At 48.8% G+C, this 18,886-nt stretch overlaps 1 protein-coding gene and 1 long non-coding RNA gene across 5 annotated transcripts in view; both read right to left on the minus strand.

Annotated features, from left to right (window-relative positions):
* The window catches only part of mid2 (midline 2), a 58,065-nt gene that overhangs the window by 34,255 nt on the left and 4,924 nt on the right, over positions 1 to 18,886 (minus strand). Inside the window, exon 1 of one of the 4 annotated variants that reach the window (XM_078788194.1) lies at positions 1,079 to 1,298. The exons of 2 other annotated variants lie outside the window; for them this stretch is intronic. The gene's annotated coding sequence lies outside the window, so the exon portion shown is untranslated. Of the gene's footprint in view, positions 1 to 1,078; positions 1,299 to 18,886 lie in introns of those variants that run through there. One more of the 4 variants, XM_058062802.2, reaches the window with a different exon arrangement.
* On the minus strand, positions 7,025 to 7,809 carry LOC144894641 (uncharacterized). The gene is made up of 3 exons (XR_013625303.1): positions 7,753 to 7,809; positions 7,592 to 7,650; positions 7,025 to 7,057 (listed from the first exon to the last, which is right to left on the minus strand). It is a non-coding gene; the product is annotated as an uncharacterized LOC144894641 (long non-coding RNA).

The raw sequence follows: 18,886 nt of genomic DNA on the forward strand, positions 1-18,886 counted from the left end.
TGGACGGGTTTTTATTCTGATTTAGCGGCGTAGTTTCTGCTCAAAGAAATATAAAAAAATATAAAATTAGAAATATTCCCATTGCCGATGGCAGAGCTTAGGTTCTCCGTGGTGCTTCCTCGGATACACGACGGTTGGTCATGTTGAACTTCCCTGCTCCGTGCCGTCGTGGGGGGAGGGGGGGGTTGTGACATGTTTTTCCCAACTTTGACGTCGCTCCTGCTGCCTGCTAACTGTGTTAGCATACACTGCTGGTCTTGCTAACCTGGCAATGCGGGTCAACACGACGTCAACACAAGCTGCTTGTGCCCTCAGGAGGATCTCAGTCCAGAACCGGATTCAACCTCCACTAGTGACACTTTTCTAGCCCCTGGATGGAGGCTACGCTAGATCGCCGTGTGGGGGGGGGGGATTGTTGCGTCACACCTGCTTAGCATGAAGACACCCCATGCGTGGCAAAAGAAGGTTTACACCACCCCAAAGCAACCAAGTTCTCCGTGGTACTTGGTCTGGTCCGAGGGCAAACTGGGGGTCCGGCCTGCGGTTTCCTGACACCCCTCCACCTCCACGCCATTAACCCTTACATTTGAAGAACACTTTCAAGGATCTCAGCACAACCAACCAACCCCAATACTACTAGTGATAATAAGGTATGCAAATGAGGTGATTGTATTGCAGTACTCCTAGCTTGCCACTACTGTCAAAATCCTTTTAGTCAGAGAATGAGCCTGCCTTTCTGTGTACTGTGTACTGTGTACTCTATACAGTATTGTACGGAAGGCTGTACCCTGAATGGACCAAATAGACGGAATACAAAACGTTGAAGCAGAGTTTCATTAGGTCGCCATCAGACCACCTGGCCATTACGCACCATAAAGTGGTCCAATTACTGCTTCCCATTAGCGACCCACACCCGCACTTGGCGTTCTTGGCTCTTAAATCATTCGATGCAACGACGAGACCCGTAAAAGAAGGAGAATGCGGCAGCGGCAACACGCCGACTCACGCCGATGTTTTCCGGACATCCGTGAGCCCGAGCGGCTCGACACAAGACGTGTGGCCGTGCGTAAACACTCACCAGCCGGACAAGTGGAGCGTGCTGGTCGCCTGTCATCCTGGAGCTGGACCAAGTTTGGAAGAAACACCGAAGACAAGCACCGAGTCCGGATACCGTTCCACAGAGTGACGCCAAGCTAACATGGGAAAACACCGGAGCTCCCTTCCTGGGTCCAACTGCTCCACCGGATCACGCTTCCAATCCGGGAAGTCGACGCTTCAACTTTGGCCAGACAGGAAACAGCGAGAGAGAGAGAGAGAGAGAGAGAAAGAGAGAGAGAGAGAGAGAGACACAGAGAGAGAAAGAGAGAGAGAGAGAGAGAGACAGAGAGAGAGAGACAGAGAGAGAGAGACAGAGAGAGAGAGAGAGAGAGAGAGAGACAGAGAGGGAGACACAGAGAGACAGAGAGAGAGAGAGAGAGAGAGACAGAGAGAGAGAGAGAGAGAGAAAGAGAGACCAGAGAGAGAGAGCGAGACATTTTTGGGGGAGGCGTCGAGCAACGTCTCCGCCCACCAGCGCCCCCCCAGCATAAAGCAGCATATTGGAGCCAGTTAGTCTTTCATAAACTAATAATGTGCTTATTCTACAGACGACTTACAAGGCCACTTCATTAGGAACACCTGTTCACTGGTGATGGGGGGGGTACCACTGGTTAGGATGCCATACAATACTTTTTAATTCCCTTACACCAATGAGGTGGACGTGGGAGGTGGGGGTTGGAGTGCAGGCACCTTACCCCCCACCTCCCACCTGCTGTGGCCCTGCAAGGTGCACTGTATTTGGGCACACGCTCCGAGCCGCCGTGGCACACCAGGAAGTCTGTGGTCACCCTTGGAGTCCACATGGTCAATGATTCCACAGCTTTGGTGATTTCAAGTAGAAGGCTGGTGTCTTCACACCACGCAAATACAAAAAACACAAGGTCACCATTCCCGATGGTCACATGAAATTAGTGCAGTTTTCCAGGTTTGATGATGGCACCAACACTCTTTGGAGTTTTCTCTTCGTGCAGGATGATGATGATGCAACCGTGAGCAATAAAAGAGATGAAAACGGAGAAGAAAGACCTAAAATGGCCAAAGGCAGTCATTAGAATAATTGCAGATATGAATGTGAGCCAAAGTGGCCGATAATTGCTGTGCCATTTGGAGGACTTGTGTGGGTTCTAGCGTGATGTCGTGTAGGGAGTATTACTGTGTTCAACTGTCTGTGTGGACTTCCAAGAGAGTGTGGCACAGACTGGCACGGACTGGCACGGACTGGCATGGACCTAGTGACACCATTACTAATTGATACCATTACTACTTGATACCATTACCAATTGATACCATTACTACTTGATACCATTACCAATTGATACCATTACTACTTGATACCATTACCAATTGATACCATTACCAATTGATACCATTACTACTTGATACCATTACTACTTGATACCATTACTACTTGATACCATTACCAATTGATACCATTACTAACTGATACCATTACCAATTGATACCATTACCAATTGATACCCTTACTACTTGATACCATCACTACTTGATACCATTACTACTTGATACCATCACTAATTGATACCATCACTACTTGATACCATCACTACTTGATACCATTACCAATTGATACCATTACTAACTGATACCATTACTAACTGATACCATTACTACTTGATACCATCACTACTTGACACCATGACTGAGTGCATGACTGTGTAAGTCCGTTCAAGCTTCACCCATGCCGGCCAACCCCGGACTCATGGACCTCCATGCAGGCCTTCTCCATGGCGCCTGGAGGAGGACAGATTGTCATCTATCCTATCCTGGAGATAGATTAGGAGATTCCCTAACGGAGCTACCATAGCGGTGCTTGGAAGCGGTATTGTGTAAACAGTGTGGGTAGGAAGACACGGAGCGAGAGGCTGCCTGAGACGGAGGCTCGGTGACAGAATGGGAGCAGGCAGGACCAGCGAGGATGTTGACAGTAAACAAAGCGGCCGCTGGAGACCAGACCTCCCTCTTCTGAGGGTCCAGCCAAGTACATATGGAAGCCCCATCACCATCATCACCGTCTCACTTTGCATCCCTGCATGACAAACCATGGACAGTAAGCGTCCAGAGGAAATGCACCATGCCCCCCCCCCATCTGGGATGCACCGTGCAGCCCATCCATACACTCTACTCGTTCCTTTCACAACATCTGAGCCCAGAGAAATTGATCCGTGGTTGTGCTTCATGCGGTGTCGTCTCCCGCCATGCTGGAAGGATGGATGATAACCACGGCACCGCAGGAACGATAACAGCAGCCTTCAGAGAGAAAAAGCGACTTCAATAAGATCGTTGGAAACAGCCTTTGAGATCTACTGTGTCAGATTTGTTTCCTAACCAATATGGTTTCTTGTGACATCACGGTCCGCCACTGATCATATACGGAGGTGAAGAAGAAAAAAGACCAACTCATGAAGCTCATTCATCAGCCAAGCGTCAACAACAGGAAGCCGTGTTTGATGACGACATGCTAACAGACGCCGTGGTCTTTGACATGGCCAAGTCCCTTCCAAGGAATCCTCAAGCTAACGCAGCTGGAAAACTGTGCTAATTCCTGCTGGAGCGGCGCTTCACAGCTTCTTGGTGTCAGCTGCCATCGAGCGTTGCCTCGCACCCGCTGCTTTTGGGCTCTAATCATGCAACGAGATCACCGAGACCACCAGCCCGTCTTGCTGTTGATGGCCAGGTTAGGCCTGGCGTGTCCACATGTCCCCCAGGGCTGAAGACACAAAATACTGAAGAAGGCAAAGCAAACCAATGTAGGCCAAACGTGCAAAGCAGTAAAACACGTTCATCCACTCCGTGGATAGAGGTTCTTTTACAGTTGGGACACTATAGACAGATCCCAGTCTTCAATGGTCTGTATTACGCTTCGTTTGTGGTAACCTCTTCCTTGCGGGAAAACGACCCGTCCAGGTGCGAGTCAAGCCCTGCTCCTTTGCTCCGGAAAATCACACCCGTGAACAATTTCACCAGGCCTGGTCTAGTCATCTAGTCCATCCATCCATCCGTCCATCCATCCATCCGTCCATCCGTCCATCCGTCCATCCGTCCATCCGTCCACCCACCCACTATTAAGGCAACAAAGCTGCATCCTTTGGTTGATTCCAATGTGACCCCCGACCCCCTGCAGCCATGACACACCCACCAAGGGAAGAGGGCTTATGAAGAGGATCTGACGCAGCAGAAAGCAGAGTGGCTTGATGGCTGCCTAACAAAAGGTGTTCTCCACATGCAGCAGCGACTCAGGCAGCCGGAGAGCAAAGGAGAGAGGAAGACTTGAAAAGCCAAGAGCAGAGAAATGTGGGTCAGACCGAGAGACAGGAAAAGGCTCCATGCAAATCAGAATGTGTAAACATGTACAGGCCTAATCTCATTATCCCCCAATCTCCCGGGCCTGTGATCAGACACTCGATTGAAGCCGGAGAGGGGGGGGGGGGGGGCAGGGGGAGAGATGGAAAATATGAGAGGAATGAAAAGATTTTTAGCAAGTGAGTTCAAGACTTTAAGGGATCAAATAAAGCAGACCCTCGTGGTTTTTGGAGGTTCTTGTACTGCCCCACTGCCGCACACGGACCCCCCCGTGTGCCGCCTGTGTACGGTCGCGATCCTATGAAGCCCCCGAGCTTGACCGACACCCACTAAAAGGTCGGTCAACATACTAAGGATAAAGTAGCAGAAAGATTGAAATATGTTGTTTCTAAATATTATGACACACAAAGCTAAACTTTGTCCCGGATGGCCCCCGCATCCTTTGATTCGTCAGCATCCGGCCCTCGGGGGAAAACGTCTGCTTGGGGCCACGGAGCTGAAGCGCCGCTAAATTTCACAAACATGGCCGCCATCCAGCAAAATGTCTTTGAAGATGGAACCCGACAACACTGGCAGCCATTTTGTCTTCCTTAGATTCTGCCATGATGTCCCACTTGGCGTCTACATGATGGCCCGCTTCTGAGGCATAACATGTGACCGTGACGTGACCGTCGGCTCCGGCGAGCCTTTTATTGTTGGCGTTGCTGATGGATGGATGGATGGATGGATGGATGGATGGATGGATGGATGCGTGCTTGTTCAGCATGGACCAGACTTGGTTAGGGAGCTTTTTACTGGGGCGAGACTATGGATTGGCTGGCTAGCATACAGCCAAGCGTAGCGATGCGTGTATTGTGGATTTCCGAGCTGCTGGCTTCAGAGGCTAAAAGTCAACTCTGAGCCCCGACATCACTTCCTGTGCAGACATGAGTCTTATATGGTGTATGAAATGATGACATCTACTATGTCCAAAGGTAAAGGTGACTGTACGTCACGTCTGAGGGGCTGAAGGCATGTTGGAAAGCAGATCTAGAGGGTCGTATGCCAGCTAGGAAAATAGTCCATTTACGGAATGAATAAGGAATCCTCCATCTTGGAAATCCACTCATCACGTTGGGGTTTGGGGCCAAGAGATAAATCCTAAACGCGGGATTCATTGGAATTGACAAGCATGCTCGTTATTGTGGTGCAGAACTCTGCCGTCTATTCTGGAGACACGCAGCCGTCAGTCGGATGCTGAGCAGGGAAGGCAGTCCTTGCTGGTCCCACCTTGAGCTTATGCAGGTCCTCCTAATGTGCGTGTTATGTCAGGGGTGGAGGGAAGCTGATAACTGGAGTTACAATCCATGACGCAATACCTCCAGGCTGCGTTTCATCCCAAGTTCTGTGGGATTGGCGGAAGGGGCCAGATGTTGCGTTTCCACGTGAACTGAGACCTCGGTTGAACTTGGGACATGAAATGACGAGCAAGACCTTCATAGTCTGTTTCAAGTCTCCGGGTGGTCTCTGGTCTGGCCTCTTTGGTCACTAAGCATCCGGAGAAATGCAATCACGGAGATTCCACACTCTGTCATCATTGTTGCTTCTTCTGCGTCTGTCATTATCCTCCTCTTCCTCTCCTCCATCTGGCCGCCAGCGCCCATCAAGGGCAGCTCAGGTGGAAACAGAAGGTCTGTTTGAAGCTGCTCCTGCTGCAAGCTTTCATCTCCTGCTCTACCTGGCCAAGGGAGGCTGCGGGCTACCTGAGCTGTCAGAAGCCATACGCCACAGTCTGGGGGGGGGGGCAGCAGGACACGGGGGGGGCAGCCAAGGGGATGAAGTCCAATGAGTGACATTCATCCATTTTTAAAGACCATATTATCTTATACGGGACGCGTGGAAGGAGCACAGAGCAAATAAAAATACTGACCTTCGCTGCTACTCGCTACCGCCCCCTGCAGGCCGCCCATGAACACAACGAGAGCAGGGTTGGTGCTTTGATGGCCTGGGACGCACTTAGAGTAGAATGTATTTGTACGTATTTGTACGTATTTGTATGTATTTGTACGTAGTATTTGTACGTAGTATTTGTACGTATTCGTACGTCCATCATCCCACTGGCGGTGCCGTCAGTCGGCATAAAGGTCGGCCAAATGGATTCTCCTGCAGCCGCTACCTGCGTGAATGGAGCATGGGGGAATGATGATGGAATGCTGCAAGCAGGTCTGTGCTTAGTCAAAATGCATGTGCACGTGGACACATGCACACACACGCACACACGCACACACACACATACACAAACACAAAAAAATACTACTGCCCTCCAAACATAGCCAGCCTTTAAACAGATTGTTAAGGCGGGGGAAGTATTTGTGTGGGGGGGGGGGGGTGCAGAAGCTGAGCTGAGTGAAACTGAGACATGATGTCATTTGTTGACAGATTCCACGGGCGTCCGTTCAAGTGGACTTCTAAAGAGGCCTGTTCAGAGCAGCCGTGTTGGCGGAGCTTCCCGTGGAAGCAGCAGCCACGTCTGATGATGTGGGAGGGGCAACGGCGTGTGCATCCAATCACGCTGCAGCCCCGCTCAGCGCTTGGTCTTGGTCTAGACACCATAGAGCTTCCGTGTACGGTCGCTTGTCGGAGGAGGAAACTTGGGGAGCTGCCGGAGAAACGGCAATCATCAGGACAACATCTGAACTTGCTGGAAGACGCACGGCAGAAAGCCAAATATAGTTCTACTTTGTTTTCATGAGCAATGCCTTCCAAAGAGTCCAACAAAGACAGATTCCATAGACGTATGGAAGCATGGAAAGCTCCATTTTTATCCCAGAAATCATGGAAATCCATTGAATCATGATGTTTGACCACCATGCAGGATAGATGGGAATGATGAGCGAAGAGGATAAGCTAACATGTACCCGCAGTTAAAACTACATCAACCACCTGCATGCCCCCCGCCCCCCCTCCCCCGGTCCCCAGAGCAGCCTAATTTAATCCAATTAGCTCCTTCTCCTGAATAGCAAACAAAGAAAAGTTCATGAGGAAGCATACATGATCAAACAGGTTCTGGTGCTCCCACTCGGCGAGAGAGTTTGGGAGGGAAAAGGAAAGACAAAATCCCCGGGAAGGATCCGGCACGGTGCTGCTAAAAATAGAGCGTGGAGTGGATGGAGGGGGATGGGGGGGGGGGTACCTGTGGGCTTGGAGGCAGCCTAGTTAGCGATGAGCAGTTGCAACGTCGATGCAGACCGGCTGGAGAGGAGAGAGATGCAAAGATGGAGGGATGAGAGACGCATGAATAAAGGAGTGAAGGATGAAAGGGAAGGAGTGAGGATTGTGCCGAGCGATCCATACGTAGATACCGTATGAAGACATCAATATCTTCTATTAGTCAGCCTGGAGGATGCTGTCTTCACTTGGCCGACAATGACCGAGGAGCAGAACTTCTACTCCGAGTTTCTCATCTCACAGAAACACAAAGAAAAACGCACAGCGCATTCACGGACATGGCACCATGAAGTTATATTTGATTGTATATATTTATATATAAATATATATGCATATATTTATATATGTATATATGAAGGCGGTAGATGACCATAAAGCATCTTCAGACACTTGAGTCAATTTGGGCTAATGATGCGTTGATCATGTTTAGCAGGTCCACTAGCCGCCTTGTCGGGATGTACACAAACGAAGGTCGACATCCATAACAGGTCTCCATGACGGCCATCTGTTGGCTAGCGTGCTGCTATTAATAGCGTCTATGAAACAGCTGTTCTATCATCTTTTTTCCAGCACAACAAACCACTGTTTCCTGTCGGCCCGCCCGGTCCGACCGCCGTCTTCTGCTCGTCCGCTCATCCACAGCACAAAGTGCCCCAGGGGAGGGGTCGCTCTGTCAGCCAAACCGCAGCCGTTACAGTAGCTCATCTCAAGGAGATCACTCGCATCCGCTGACAAGCTCTACTTAATACTTAGCGACTGTAATCATGTTTGCTTCCCGCACCACATCCACCTCCATCAAATTGGAAATGACTTCCCTTCTCCGCCATCAAGATGGTAGATGGTAGATGGTAGACCGTCTACCAGATAATGCGACCGGAGTGAAGACCGGGTTCGTGTATTTGCTTCGTCTGCCAGAATGAGTCAGGTCAGTGAGGTCGGACAGGACTGAGGCATCATGGGATGGAACTGTCATAACTAAACAATGTCAATAATTGGCAGGATGTGGAAGTCTTCCCTCGTTTATCCCAGTTAATCAGTTCCAAACGCTGCCGGAAGATGGATTCAATATTAAGAAACGGAATAGTTTCATCGTCCTGGCGTACAAAACCTTACAGTCTGTATAGTACATATAGTACATATAGTACAGTATAGTACAACATAGTACATGGTAGACATGTTGTTCTGTTGTCTCATCATTGCTTTGGCAGCTTGTACACTCGCATCACCCGATGTAGGACGACCCGATAGTGTTGGACTAGACCTAGGCCATGACCTAGGATTAGTCTACAATAGTGAAAGACCAGTCAAACGTCCTATTGTGGTCACTCGGCATCAGCCTTCATAACAGCATCTTCTACTGTCTGGAGGCCCTTCCTCCTTCTTCTGCTGGGACCTCTTTGTGTGGCCCCAGCACCCGAACACCATGTAGGAATATCGCTGGGAGTCGAGGTGAGGCTCTTCTATTCTTGGTGTCGACACAATGGGATGGGGTGGCTATTTTACGAGACGGGGCGTTGGTTGGCTGTTCCAGAATGATCTCACCACACACCCATCTGCACTCATTATCAGCAACGCCACAACACAAAGGAGGGGCTTTGTGTCACCAGGAAAGCGATCGCACATTCCTTTTGTTTCCTGCTCGGGTGGGACCTCACACACGTCACACGGCCAAGGTTTTTCCCACCGTGATGCAAGCGGCGGTCTTTCTAGTACACACGTCAACTCGTTGAAGAAAAAAGGTATTTCTTAGTTGCTGAATGAAGTCTTATCGTTGCCATGATGCATGGGAATATAGGAAAGGGAAAATCTCATTTGTATACAATGACTGATTAGAGCCCCCTACACATGAAATAACACCCCTATAGTCACCTTTACATTTGCATTAACCAATATAGCAGCTACTGTATAAACAGAGAAAATAAGACATATTAGACGTACGTTCCATGTTGGAATTTTGGACAGAATATTCCCTTGCATCTTGACATGACTCCACACTGCTATTAGCCAATAGAGTGGACAGGTTAGGAGTAAATAAGCCATGTAAAACCTTAATCAGTGCCCCCTGGGAACCTGAGTTAGGGCTCTAGTGGCTGCCTCACTGCCGACACCTAGTGGTCAATGTAGAATACTACATTACAGTTACAATGGCCCATTTGTTGGAATTATCATTTAGTTATTTATTATCATATAGCCACTTTATGCTAATAAATTCATAATGTAGGCCAGGAACACGTACAGTTTGATAAAAATAATAATAGACCATATTCAACCAAATTCCCCAAACTGTGATATATCGAGGGAGCAATAATCCAACCGTGCTATTGCTAGGGACTACTGTATATTATATTTTTATAAGGAGCCAAAAACAACCCAGCTGCAGGCTGCAAATGGCCCTCAGACTCACTTTGGACACCCCACTGAGAGCCACTTCCTCTTTAGATGAACCTTGAATTCAAACTGTGTTAACAATAACTTGGCTTTTCAACTAATACATTTGGAATTTGGCAGGAGAAAATTCCAGCAAGTGAAAGAAAGTTTTAACAAACTTTGAACTTGATATGGACTCACCATTTATGCTCAATATTTGCATGCGTTATTAATCTACGGTCATTTTCTACTGTGAAAGCATGACGATACCTGGAGATGATGCAATCAGAGCATCACATCAACAACGCCGACTTTGGCATGGCTGCTTCCTAAACAGATGAGACTCCTTCCTCCTGTCTTCCTGGAACGCTGGGGCATGGATGCATGGATGGATGGATGGATGCATGGATACATGGATGCATGGATGCATGGATGGATGGATGGATGGAAGCATGGATGGATGGATGGAAGCATGGATGGATGGATAGATGCATGGATGGAAGCATGGATGGAAGCATGGATGGATGGATGGATGGATGGATGGAAGCATGGATGGATGGATGGATGGAAGCATGGATGGATGGATGGATGGATGGATGGATGGATGGATGGATGGAAGCATGGATGGATGGATGGATGGATGGATGGAAGCATGGATGGATGGATGGATGGATGGATGATGGATGCATGGATGGATGGATGCATGGATGGATGGATGGAAGCATGGATGGATGGATGGATGGAAGCATGGATGGATGGATGGATGGATGGATGATGGATGCATGGATGGATGGATGGATGGATGCATGGAAGCATGGATGGATGGATGGATGGATGGATGGAAGCATGGATGGATGGATGGATGGATGGATGGAAACATGGATGGATGGATGGATGGATGGATGGATGATGGATGGATGCATGGATGGATGGACGGCTGGTTGGATAAAGAGTAGAGGGGAAAAGGCGGCGCATTTGCAGCGATGCATCAAACGGCGGAGGAGGAGGAGGAGGAGGAAGAGACGGAAGCCAAGGCATGTCCTCGCTTCCTGCTCTCTTCTCATTCTGGCGTCTAAATATTTGATACGTCGCCTGATGTTGTTTGGGGGATTAGTCCCGCTCTTTGATCACACTGGCTGTCAAAAGGATGCGTTGCTGGTGCAACGTCAGCCATTGCCATGAAGGAGACGACAAGTGGGTTAATAATGAAGCGCATGTTTTATTAAAAAGGCCACTGACAATGTTTGTCACATGCGATAATTGCTGCTAAAGTCAGAGCCCAACATGAAAGCGTAGTGTTTGGGAGAATAAGACGCTTGCCTTCCATGCGCCAGGAAGTCTTCTTCAAATCGGGAGAGAGACGGAAGTGTTGCTGCCTTAATCCTTGGGGTGCCGGTTTACCATGGAAAGCATGCATGAATATGAATATGAATATGTCCTTCAAACATCCCCAGACTTACAGTGGCGTCGCTAAGGATAAGGACTGGGACGGCAGAAGGAAACGTGAGGAAGTGGCTCATACGGACTTTGGTCCAAGAAGGAAGATGGCAATTACAGGCCACTCTGGTGGCGAACAATGGCAAGCGGGAGATTACAGATTGTTGTCTCTGTGGGGTGGGGGGGGCTCATTTTCTGCCACTCACGGCTGCAGAACCTCGCGTCGCAAGGAAGGCACAGAGGAGAGACGAGTGGAAAAACCACACGTTAGTTTGCGGTTCTACATGCAGGAAATCTGATGTTCATTTTCAGTGGACGAGTTAGTGGTCTACAAAAGTCCCACTAAGGAATTGTCACCTACTATGACAAAGTAAGGACTTTACCAAATATCAAAGTTGCATCCTATCGTATTCCCCCACGTGGCCCCGGACACGCCTGCACTGGGGTACCTAATGTTATGGCCAAGTTTCCAGTCAAATGAGCATACGGGATGGAATGGTGCGCCTGCAGCGTCTGATGATGACGTGGCCTTAAACAACTCGGCACACATTCCGTCTGCTCTAATGTGGGACTTTTACAGCGAAACCACTAAAAGCCCAAACACGACACTCACAAGGCCAACGCTGCCGCGTTCCCACGAGCCAAACCAAGGACGCAAACGCCCAACAAATGGCTGACAATGAAGACCATTACCCACCCAGGGCCATATTTGATCTACTGGCTTCTGACGCCTTTCAGCATCAAAGGGAGTCTTTGTGTTAACTCCGACAGAGAACAGTGGCAATGCCTCATGGGTAATCCCGCGTTGCTGGTGTCTGGTGTCAGACACGCACACACACACACACACACACACACACACCAAGACACATGAAAACAAGCGAGTGGATTGATGCCGACACTTCTTCCCACTGCCAAGTTCAAAGTACACACTCGCATTGACTCCTCATGACAGAAGACGCCCTTTGTTGGAGACCTTTGGGTTGCAGCATCAGCACCACCAAGAACATCTACTGGACGTCATCAAAGGACCATAAAAGCCCATAATGAGACATTGTTCTTCATCAAGAACAAAGATATAGATACATATGAAATATGTATCTATATCTTGTGTGATATTGTGCAGCTTTGAGGGGAGCTTAGGCGACAAAATGAATGAAAGGACAACAGAAGAACATGTTCTACGTGCTTTTACCCTCTAAAGCAGCGACTCAAAGGGGGCTTGACATGAATGTTGGAGAAACTGATGCTATTACGCTCCATTAGCATGTTGATGCTAATGTTGATACATTTGGCTGAGTGCAAACCTTGTGGGAATGACTCAGCGTTACGAGCGGTAATGTTGGTCAGGCGTATCGGCGATGACGTATTAGAAGATAAGCATGTAAATGTAGCATGTAGCATGTAGCATGTAAATAACCATAGAGGATTAGTACCTGGAGCATGGTGCAATAGCGTCTTGGCCGTGCTTAACAAGGGCCACTAGTTGGGGGCCCAAGTACGGCCCATTTTATTATACGTACTGGTTTTTATAACGGTGTCTGCCAAAACAAAGACTGAAGGCCCAGGTACCAAATGCAGCACTGGAATAGCCCCGCCTCCAGAGGCAGATGTTGCTTCCTTGGCATCTGGATTCGTTCATATCACAGATGAATCAGGACCACTGAATCATGAAACTCAGGAGACATGACTTAGCATTTCCACATGGAACGCCATTGTTGGACCCTCTTCTCATTGTGTAGTTTTACACCTGGGCTTCTGGGCTTCTGGGCTTCTGGGCTGATGGGCTTCTCCATCTGCATTACTAATCAGCACTAATGAAGGAGTTGGAGGAAGAGAAAGTGCCAGGTCATAGTTTTCCTTTGAAGCCTTTGGAGGATGAAGTTTTGCTGAGCAAGCGATGCACTCCACTCAAGCGTGCGGCTGCCCCGAGCCCCCCCCCAATAGTCTCCTTAATGATATCACAGTCTATAAATCAGCAAAGCAACTAAGCTGTCCTCACTAATCCCAGCATGTAAACGCTCCTTTAGTGCGCTACTGCCAAGGAAATAAAATCAATGACGATAAAATCAATGAGTCTGCTCTCCTCGTTGTCGGAGCGACGGCCGTGTTGCTCCTTCACGGCCGTGTTGCTCCTTCACGGCCGTGTTGCTCCTTCACGGCCGTGTTTTGGGTTTGCTGACTGAGTCATCACCGGCTCACAAACAAGCCGCCACGCAGCTCTGTCCACTCTCTGTGCTAATTGGCGTGGATAAATACTGGACAGCACTACTTTAACGTGACCGGAGCATTGATTTGTTGGTTCCGATGCGGAAAAGGTCACATCGGATGCCCCGGCAGCTTTGGTGAGGACAGCATGGTCCACCATGGAGGACCAGGTAGGTTGGATGACCCGTGAAGACCACAGGTGTGGACGCCAGTCACAAAGCACTGTCGATGACTTTGGACTCGACTTGGACTGTGACATCAGTGTCTTGGGACTTGACTCAGACTTTGGTCTGATGACTCGTGTTCTATGCAGCGCACGAACGATTCAATTCATTTTGATACAATACGATATGATTGAAGGTTACATTTGTTAATGTAGATATGAATCTTACCCAATAAAAGAGCATCATTCTTCCAGAGCACACCGTAACCCCAAGCAATCTTTCCTGGTGACTCGCTAGCGCACTGCTAGCGCACTGCTAACGCTAGTTACATCCACCCCCCTTCAGTGTTGCTAAGCTACGGAGACTTTCGCTGGCCGCCCAGGGGCTTGCGTTGTTCAAAAGATGAACATCTGCTAGTCTTGAGATACCTGGTGCACGTCTCCACAATCCAGTCATACAAGAAGGACTTATGGCCGATTCTTACTGATCCAGGAGGCTGCTAACGATGCTCTCTCTTCCCACTTAGGGTTATTGGTGACGACCCTACTTGTCTCTTTCAAACCCGACTAGGACTTGCACATCGTTACTGGAGACTTGCAAGTACTGAGTTAATACGCAGTTACATAACAGAGCACCATGGCAAACGACGGCTTGTTTTTTTTTTGGGGGGGGGGGGGGGGGGGGGGCATTTCCTGGATTTGCTGGCAAATGAAAGGGCAAAGAAATCTATGAGCAGAAAATGAAAAAGTTGGATGGGAAACGGAAGGAAAGCAGAGGAATGAAATGATAGGGAGAGGAGAAGGAAAGGAACCGGAGGAAACGAAGCTAATCCCATCCATGGAACAGATTACTGCAAGACACAAATGATGCATTTGAGACAAGCTGGGAAATCTTCTTCTTTTCAGAGCAAACACATCGACACCCTCACTCCGTCTTTGCTGCATTGACACACATGACACGGCGTAACAGGACTTATGTTACATCCACACGACATTGGCAACGCAACCCCCCCCCCCCCCACTCCAATTCCCAAGTATTATGAAACAGATGAACCTGATTCCTACTTCCACTTTGCCCATGACCTAACTAAATCAGCCCCATGGGTTGGAATAGTGAGGGAGGGAAGAACATTGGATGGCATAGCCATAGTGCCATCTGGTGTCTGGATGAAGTACATACACTTGACTTATACATTTGGTCCACATGCTATGCTATCAACCCTGACCTCAACCCTGACCTCAACCCTGACCTCAACCCTGACCTCAACCCTGACCTCAACCCTGACCTCAACCCTGACCTCAACCCTGACCTCAACCCTGACCTCAACCCTGACCTCAACCCTGACCTCAACCCTGACCTCAACCCTGACCTCAACCCTGACCTCAACCCTGACCTCAACCCTGACCTCAACCCTGACCTCAACCCTGACCTCAACCCTGACCTCAACCCTGACCTCAACCCTGACCTCAACCCTGACCTCAACCCTGACCTCAACCCTGACCTCAACCCTGACCTCAACCCTGACCTCAACCCTGACCTCAAGCCACCCAAAAGATTGATGAGGAATGAGACCCGCTCCTAAATCAGCTTTCCCAGCCCCGGGTCCCCGGATACGGACCATGAGGAGCATGAGCTGTAGGAAGAAGACAGCAGACTTCATCCAACTTGGCTGCAGGATTGAATGGCAGGCTTTTGTTGAGCTTGAAATGCAATCTGTAGCCATGGCGGGGGCCATATGCTGCCACATGCATAATGGAGCAGCCCCCACTTGAGGGCACAGAGACTGCCGGATTTCAACGGCTCGTCAGTGTAGTGTCACTGCTACTGGTGGCTTTTAGGGGTGGGGGGGGCTTGAAAATGCCCGTCTTTGTGTATATGGCCTTTGTGTTTATTCTGATATGACTGCTTGCACCTTCCTGCTGTCGTAGCGACTTAAGAGGGGCAAACCTTAGGACCTCCTAAAAAACTCCTAAACTCCTTAGCAGCAAAGCAGAAGCCCAAAATCAACATAGCTCAGCATTATTATCCTTTTTAATGCTGACAATTAACATACAATTTAAGATGATGCAATGGAATTTTAGGATTCTGCCTTTTGACCCAAAATGGAAGGGGGGGGGCATTTCTATATCTCAGTGGTCTGTGTTGATTCTCAGCCATTTCTTGTCGCTGCAAATTCATGTTGCTCTTAAATCTGCCAAAAAACACGACAGGCACGTTATGGCCATGCACGATCTCCGTGCGGTCGTGTTGGCCTTGTGAGTGTCGTGTTATGCACGATAAACGCTACGCTTCCATGACTTAACCAGCACCTTCAGTCGGCCTGACGGTTCCTTTGCTGTGCTAGCCAGGCTGTTAGCGCTCGCCCCAAAAGGCCACTTCCTCTATTTAGCCCGCCGGGGGGGCAGGGACTTCAAGGTCAGACCTGCTGTGCCTGGAGGAGATGACATCATCTGCTGGTCACGAAAGGGAATAAAAAGGAGGTGGTGTGATCAGTGTGGTACACCATGAAGCCCAAACAGACCAAACAGACCATGCTTCCTGGATGTTTACTAGGAAGGTAAAGCAAAGGTAAGCGAACCCTTCATCCCTTCAAGGGCCTGTGAGCTCCTGCAGAAGGTCCCGCCAAGGCTTTTTCTTAGGACTGGTTGTCACATAACCCTAAATGTATCTCAGCACACTAATTGTCATGTCGGTGGGGCGTGGTTGGTCAAGGTCGCAGGGTGCCTCCAATACGACTATAAACCAAATTGTTTTTAAAAAGGACATGTTGAAGAACATACCCCCCCCCCCCCCAAACTGACCTGAGAATACATTGCTGCCTCATCAGACACATACTGTACATTAGTGCCTTTGCCAGCTGCCCTGCTGATGGGAAATGACTTTTGATGATTGCGCTTCCACCCGGGTAACGTAGTAGAAATGATAGTATTAGAGTAGTCAGAATCCTAACATTAGAATAGTTAATATGATATGGTAGATGCAAGATATTTATTTCACTGTACTTTTCTTAAAGGTGAAGTTCATCCATGTCCCGTCTCGTGACATCCCAACCGATCATGTTTTTCATCAAGCATGGAGATTTACGCACCTCAGCTGCTCCACTAAAGACCAATCCAGCCTGGACACAAGTGGAAGGGATGAGGACGTGACCTGCGTCACCAAACCATCGCCATCCTGGATGGCGTGTTTGCCTTTCTTTGCGGCTCCTGATGATGAAAATGATTGCGTTTGATGGCCTGGCACACCTAAGGAGCCCTCATGCAGGCACGCCAAGAACGTGGCGTCAGATTGGAACCTTCGCACCGTGAGGCGTGCACTGTCAGCCATCAAAGACACTCAGGGAATCCATTTCCAAAACGCTTTCAGCAGAAGCTGTCACCCGTCTTGGTGCAAGGTGTAGGACCAATCAAAGAAATCTACGTGACATGGAAATGGCTTCCAACCAAAGCACGCTGCTCTCCGTGTTCAAAGAGAGAGATGGTGTGGTTTTACAGGAACGCTCGTCTCGTCTAACCAGTTAGCTTAACTTCAAAGGACAAAAGCCGCCCAGTTGCTTTCTGATGACATGGGAGCATATTTCATCTTACATCATCTCCTCCACACAGCTGCAGAATGGCGCCCCCCCCCCCCACCCCAACTCATTTTCCCAGGATGCTAATGCTGCATGTGAGCTCACTTTTATTGGGCTTTTTCCCCTGAGAGCAGGCGTCCTTTTCCATCGCTGGGAGAGCAGAGAGGAACGTGATGCAACAGTGCAAGCCTTTGTTTGGGGTGTGAAAAGCCCCGTGGAGGGGGTGGACGCCAGCCAGCGTTCAAAGACGTGTTTGTCACACACGCTATGGTGCGGTCAGTAAAGCGTGGACTGCATAGCGCCGCATTAAAAATGTACGCTTTATTTGCTCTCTCAAAGGGGGATGGCTTGTTTATTGGGGACGGGCGGCATCCAGTCATCCCTCAGCACTTTACCATTTCTATTTCACAGCTTCACTCTATCCAGAGTACAGTACGGTCCTCCTTCGTTATACCCGGCTTCAAATATGGCTCCCTCTATTTATATCACAATATTTGTAAATATTGTCATGGCCAGGACAGACGTGCCACAGCCAAGGTGAGTGGAAGTGGTAAGCTTGTGGCTTCCTGTCCTTCTTGCCCACTGTTTGATAACCGCAATAAACAAGGGACGACTGTAATTAATAAAGCAAGCTGTTTCATGATTGACAGCGGTATGTTATTAGTAAAAAAATATGCATATTAATGCAAACTGTACAGATAATTTGCCTAAATGAAGCATTTCCAGCATAAAACTGGCTAAAGGAAGTCAAATTCAAATATATTGTAATGCAATCAGAAGATGTATTCAAAGACGCTGTGAAGGACGTAGTACTTAAACTGGTCACTAGGTGTCGGTAATGTTACTGTCACGTTCCCTGACACACAAACACCAGACATTCTAGACTTGGTCGCCTGTACAGCAGGCTCTTATTATCATCGCTCATCAAAAATGGTGGCAGTTTTATCGGAATGACACCATTTTATAATGAAAAGAATAGTTGGCGTCTTCAGTGGGAGGTGCTAAGATAAAAGAGATCAATGAGGCTGACCCCGCTCTTTCCCAGACGACTGTAGAATTATTCAAACAAGCCATCTGCTATGAAGGCTTCATGGGAGATCCACGCTGAAAGGGACGCCGCGTGATGCACTACATGCCAAAGGGCACGCGGGCACAAAGTGGCTCTCTGGCTTCCTGACAATATAAACCATGTCCCGCTAGCAGCTTGGAATTGGGAGGGGCATAGCCAGCGTGACAGCAGAGTTAATCACCATACTTGCGCTACAAGAACGTTTAGAGAAGCTGCACGTGCACGTGCACACAGACACACACACACACAGACACACACACACACAGACACACACATTCACACATACCCCCCCACACACAGACACACACACTCTGGGTGATTACTGATTAATTGAGATTTACAAGACGGCTCAATGCTTCTTTCAAAGAGGCAGCAAAGCCTCAGTGAAGGGACCTTCTAATTTTCCTGTTTCTTTCCATGAGCCGGATAATTAAGATTCCAGAAGAA

The sequence above is a fragment of the Doryrhamphus excisus genome, linkage group LG22 (assembly GCF_037039965.1).
Source record: "Doryrhamphus excisus strain RoL-2023G ecotype Guam linkage group LG22, RoL_Dexc_Guam_v1.1, whole genome shotgun sequence".
Lineage (NCBI taxonomy): Eukaryota > Metazoa > Chordata > Actinopteri > Syngnathiformes > Syngnathidae > Doryrhamphus > Doryrhamphus excisus.